Genomic DNA, 5,953 nt, shown 5'->3' with positions numbered 1-5,953 from the left:
TACACTTCTGGGCCCCACTTTTGGAGAAGAGCTGATCTGCCTTCCCTGACTTTGGAGAAAGCTCAGAGGCAGAGAAACAGAGGAAATCTTGACTCACTTGAATATATCAAATATACTATGGTGTACCCATATCCCACATAAAATAGAATTATATACCATAAAATGTGAAAAAACTCTTATAATTTTGGTTTTGAAATTACCATGAACTCGAAATTGCAATTATTGTCTTCTATTTTTATTTATTTACTTACTTATTTTTAATTGTGTGTATTTGTGGGTTACAATATGATGTTTTGATCCATGTAAACATTATAGTAAAATTTAATCAAGCTAATTAACATAGACATTATCTCACCAATTTATTCTTTTTATGGTGAGAACATTAAAAATCTATTCTTTTAACAATTTTGAAATGTGCAATACACTATCATTAACTGTGGTTCATTTTTACACTACAATTTTTGTTTTATATTTTTAAACTGACTTTCTAAGTCTTAAACATTTGTTAAGGTTTCAAATATGTTAGCCAACTGGATAAAACAGCTCTGAAATCCCCTCAAGAACTATTCTATTTAGTAGGAACACATAGCTACAATTCTACTCAAAACCCTACCCTTTAAACAGTTGCAGACAGATACTGAGAATATAAATTCTTTGAAATTGGTAATACACACCCTAACACCAGGCAGCAACCATTCCCAGAGCAAACAAGTATGGAATATGAAGAAAATGATCAGAGAAACAAAATAACAAAAGCAGAATAAAATAAAGAACAGACCAGGAAAGAGAGATTGCTATCAATTTCACCTAGGAAAGATTCAATGATTTCCTGGTAAAATGAAATTATAAATTAGCATCAAAACCATAGATGATGGATATAATTATCATAATCCATTTAACTATTTCACTAACTGTTCAAAAAATATGTTGATTCTAAAATATTGGTTTCTATGTCTATATTAATGTTTGGGTTTTCTTTATAAAGAAGGATTACAAATCAGTACAATCCTTCCAGACATCAGTAAAGAAAACTAATAGTTTATAAAGTGTATTCTCCAGAATAAGTGAATAAAGCAAGCCTTTCTCTGCAAAATATTGTCTTAACAACACATTTTTTTTTCTTTTTGGTCTGCTTCTGTTTCATAATATGCTCATATGGAGGCCTTGTACTGTCTTTCCTCTATTCTGCAGTGTACAGGTTTCTCCAACACTATTACTAACTTTGTCATTTCCAGGAGGGCTTGAAAGGATCATTAACCATCTTTAAATCTCCAGCGGTACACAACCAAGACTGTACTACATAGGCTGACCCACGTGAAAAGAAGCTCATTGCGTACATATGTCCTCAATTCAGAAATCTGTCCTTGAGATTGTGATTCAATTTATATTTTGAAACTGCTCTTTATAGCATCTCTCCTTGGAAACTTAATTGTCACAGAGATGGTATCTTATCCAAAACAGTTGAAGTCTGATAAAGCAGAGAATCAATTTAAAGAAATCACTGTCTACACAAACTTTGAAGATATAAATATACATTCATTCACAATCTTTTGATATTAGGCCAAGTTTCTTCTTGTTTTTCACACCAATAACACATGATCTACTGTGTCAAGCTTCAATTTTCTTTAAATAGTAGTAAGAACTTAAAAGGTAAAGCAATCTAAAGGCAGAATTCATTTGGCTTTTAAAATTATTTTGCTCCTAAATTGTTGCAACTTTCTCACTGATACTAATTTGACAGCAACCGGGGATTGGGGAATATCCAAGTCCTATAATTTTACCCCATGCCCTGTTCTCTTTTATTTCTGCCAATCCAGTGCCATTTACTTGCTCAAAATCCAGTTCAAAACTGACTTTCTCAAGTGTTACACAGATCTCTTCCTCACTAGTCTCTCTTCCAATGTGTTTGCGTCATGTTACTCTGAATTTCACCACCCTGTTGTGTGGTATGTGTTCTTGTTTTATGTGTACATCTTTTCCCTCCTCCCCCAGAATAGTGGGTTCTACATATAGCAATCAATCACCACAAGGGCAGTATTTCAGACTGCTGATCATGACACTGACTTAGTGAATCCAATCAGAATTTTTAAAAATAAAATTAAATAGAATAGGAAATATCAGAGTAGAACACAAGTAGTCCATTAATGACATCATAAAAGGGTTTTTCTGGCTCAGTGTGGTGGTGGCTCATGCCTATAATCCCAGCACTTTGGGAGGCTGAGGTGAGAGGATCATCTGAACCCATGAGTTCGAGACCAGCCTGGGCAATTTAGTGAGACCTCATCTCTACAATAAAACAAAAAATTAGCCAGGCATGGTGGCGCATGCCTGTAGTTCCAACTACTTGGAAGGCTGAAACTAAAAGATCACCGGAGCCCAGCAGGTCGAGGCTGCGGTGGCTGTGGGCATGCGACTGGCATTCCAGCCTGGGTGACAGGGTGAGAACTTCAACTCAAAAAAGTTTGGGTTTTTTTGTTTGTTTGTTTTTTCAGTTTTATTTGCCTTTTCATGATTGTGTGAATTGTATCACAGTATAAATGATGTTTCTTATTGTGGTTACAGTGGAAAAGTTTAAAAGTCACTGCTTTAGGCCAGTGCTTCTCAAATTGTTATTAGCCAGCAAATGCTTATTGGTAGCCTTAAAGAAAAATCATTGCTCAATATAAAAATTAAATTTCTTCATCTTCCATTGTTTATAAATTAATACATCCAAGTACATATCCAAATATATTTATCAATATACATTTGTTCTAGCCACTGCACATACAATAAAGGAAAAAAAACACCTCAGCTCCTTTCTTTATGAATGCTACAGAGTAGTGAAGGAAACAGACAGAGGACATTTTAATCCAATACAATATACCATAAAATCAAGAAGCCATGAGAAAACAAAGAAAGTGCACCTAACTCTGCCTCTCAGGAATTGGTTTTTCACTGCCTTAAATCTTTAGAAAATTCTAATCTGTAAGAATGTCAGAATTTTAGCTGAGAACCTTCACTGCATTAAGTCAGCATTCTATATGATTAGCAAGCATGTCAGGTCACACAATGGAAGCTCAGTTTACTTGCCGGTCAGTTTTTAAATTGTTGAAGTTTTCATGAGGCAACTTACTCTTTTCTACTCATTTTTTTTCCAAGAACTTAAAGAAGAAACACAGCACACCACTCCCACTCCTTCAGGAAAAAGTTGTCTTATGTTATGTATGCTCTCTGTCTCAAGTCAACTGGCAGAAAACACTGACACTTCTGTGTAGAATGTTATTTGGATAGTAGTCTTAGGAACAATTCCTGTGAGGGGGGAAAAGAGCTGAATTGATCAGAGGAAAATTAAACTGTGAGGATTCAAACAATCCCTAGGAACTCTAGAGCTGGGATGGACCCTTGGAAATTCCCCACAATAAGACAAGAGTCTTGGCCTGTAAACCCTCATTAATATCAGTAAGGCATTGAATGTAGGCTGTCCCCAGAGAGGAGATATAACCTTGATAGTGATTCCTTAATCCTTGGGCAGTTTCCTAAGAGTGAAACAGCTATGACCTGTCAGCAGCAAACCTGCTGGGGTTGGGGATATGAGGACCTTGTTCCTGAAGAAGAATTTGGGTGGCATACCACAGCATTCACTGAACTCTCCCTGTGGTATACGTTTTCAGTAACCACTTTGCTATTTATCTTGTCTATGTTAATATCATGAGGAATCAATGTAGATTTTTAAAATACCAAATGCTTTTCTAAAAATTTCTTTCTCAGCCAAATAGTAATTCACGAGGGAAAAAAAAAAACAAAAACAAAACAGCAGTTTACTGCGGAAGCAGGTCTCTTTCATCTCTGCAATTGACTTTTTGATGATTTAAATTTAATAAAAATTTGTATTATAAATGTACCATATAGTCATGATCCTGAGAGCATGGGATAGGTAAGCTGTTCCCTCTATTAGGAATATCTTGGCTATACTCTCTGCAGAGAATTCGCTGTAGGGTATAGTCACTTAGTGGAGTAACAGGTAAAAATCCCACAGTAAGAACTTGAAAAGAAATTTGCTAAGAGTTAAAATTCACATGTTAAAGTTTAAGACTCTATCTTATTTTCTCACCCAGACTCAGATTTCAGACGCTTCTCTATGAAAGTAAAGCTTAGAGCTACCTATGGATAGTGTCCCTTAGATGATTTTTTAATTCATTCAACTACTTTGGCAAGTTGAGACCTGAAAGTTCTATATTTACATAGCAGAGAAGAAATCATTTGGGTCTGGGAATTTTAAGAGTAAGATTTTCTGTTTCACTGCCCAAAACTTAAAGAACATTAGCATGACTCCTGCATCCCAGTGAGCTTTGCGTGAGTCTGCATTTCTGTCAAAGATGGGAAGGTGCCTCCAAATGCCATACCCAGGTCCTCAAATGAATTGATACAGATTTTGAGCCATTTGATACTTCTCACTACAGGCACTAACGTCCACTATAGGAAGATTTTTATTTTGGAAAACTGAGATAAAGTAGTGCTGATTCTTGGCCATCATCCCTGAAATAATTAGCCACTGAGTTTGACTAATACTGCGACTCTGAGTCTCAGAGTATATTCCTAGCATAAAATAGGACACCTGGTTGAATAAATGTATTCAAATTGTTTCTGGAAAGAAATACATTGCAGATATCTTAGAGGATGAACTTAGCTAGGCTGGGAAAATGTTCCAGGTAATGAAAACAGAATGGGAGGGAGAACAGTCTGTTTGGGTGATTACAAGTGAGTCTGCATGACTGGAGCAAGAAGGAACATTGGAAGGCAAGAATCTGGAAAGGTGTGTAGATGTAAGACCATCAGAAATTGTGTATGCTGCATAAAATTTTTCTTAAACACGATGTTAAGTCATTGAATGGTTTAAATGCAGCAGGTGTAGATGTGATCAAATGTGCATTTTTAAAACAGTTTGAGTACCATGGAAAGAAGGCCTTTTCTACTTACTAGAATCATGATACAAGTTTTTGAAAAATATTAACAGTGAGGAATTCATGAGAGATTATACAGTTTAGTCTTTGGGAAGAGTCCGCCTTAAAGTTAGTAGCAGTAGCTGAAAACATACTGATGAACATTCTTATTGATAAAGCGGAATGCAGCTGTGTTCAGCAGTAAAATAAATGTTCATAAAACCAGCTCTTTTATTTTGAAACTGATACTGATAAAACAAACTGTGTAATTTTTGTGAAGAGTCACAAAGGAAAATATTAATAAATTTGATTTCCCCAAATAGAAATGTCACTATATCTGCTATGAATTGTTATATGTGTTGCCACAAAAAAAAAAATCATATGTTAAAGCCCTAACTCCCTAAGGTGATAGTATTAGGAGGTGGTACCTTTGGCCAGTAATGAGGATGCAAGGGTGGAGCCCTCATGACGGGATTAGTGCCCTTGTAAGAAGAAACATTGAGAGCTTGCTTTCTCTGTATTTTTCTCTCTGTCTCTGTCTCTCTCTCTCTCTCTCTCTCTCTCTCTCTCTCTCTCTCTCTTTCCCTGACCATCTCTCCCAGAATATGCTAATTTTCTATACTAATTTGAAGTACGACTGATCCAGTTTTTTTCTCAACTTTCCAACAAATCTCTCTGAGAGAATGATGGACCTACATCTTCTCTACCTTAGTTCCTATTGTTAATATATAGCCAATTTTTAAACCTAATTGTTTATATGCCTATTGTGGCTGGCTGGCATCCTCCAACATACCCAACCAATCCAAGCCTCCAATGCCCTCAACTGATGGAATACCTCATTAGTAAGAACAATACTCTTCAAATAATCGTGACATTTTTGTATGCTATCATATTGGCCGTTGAGAACATAACAACCACCGTAGTGTCATTACTCTGGAAACTGTCAACCAGACACATTATGAACTGGAAATAATAGAACCAGTATTATCATTATTATTATTGGTATTATTCTCTGATAGCAAAGGAGTTGGGCA

The sequence above is a fragment of the Carlito syrichta genome, unplaced genomic scaffold (assembly GCF_000164805.1).
Source record: "Carlito syrichta isolate Samal-C Ts95f unplaced genomic scaffold, Tarsius_syrichta-2.0.1 Scaffold303670, whole genome shotgun sequence".
NCBI lineage: Eukaryota > Metazoa > Chordata > Mammalia > Primates > Tarsiidae > Carlito > Carlito syrichta.
Note: the sequence above shows the minus strand (reverse complement) of the source record.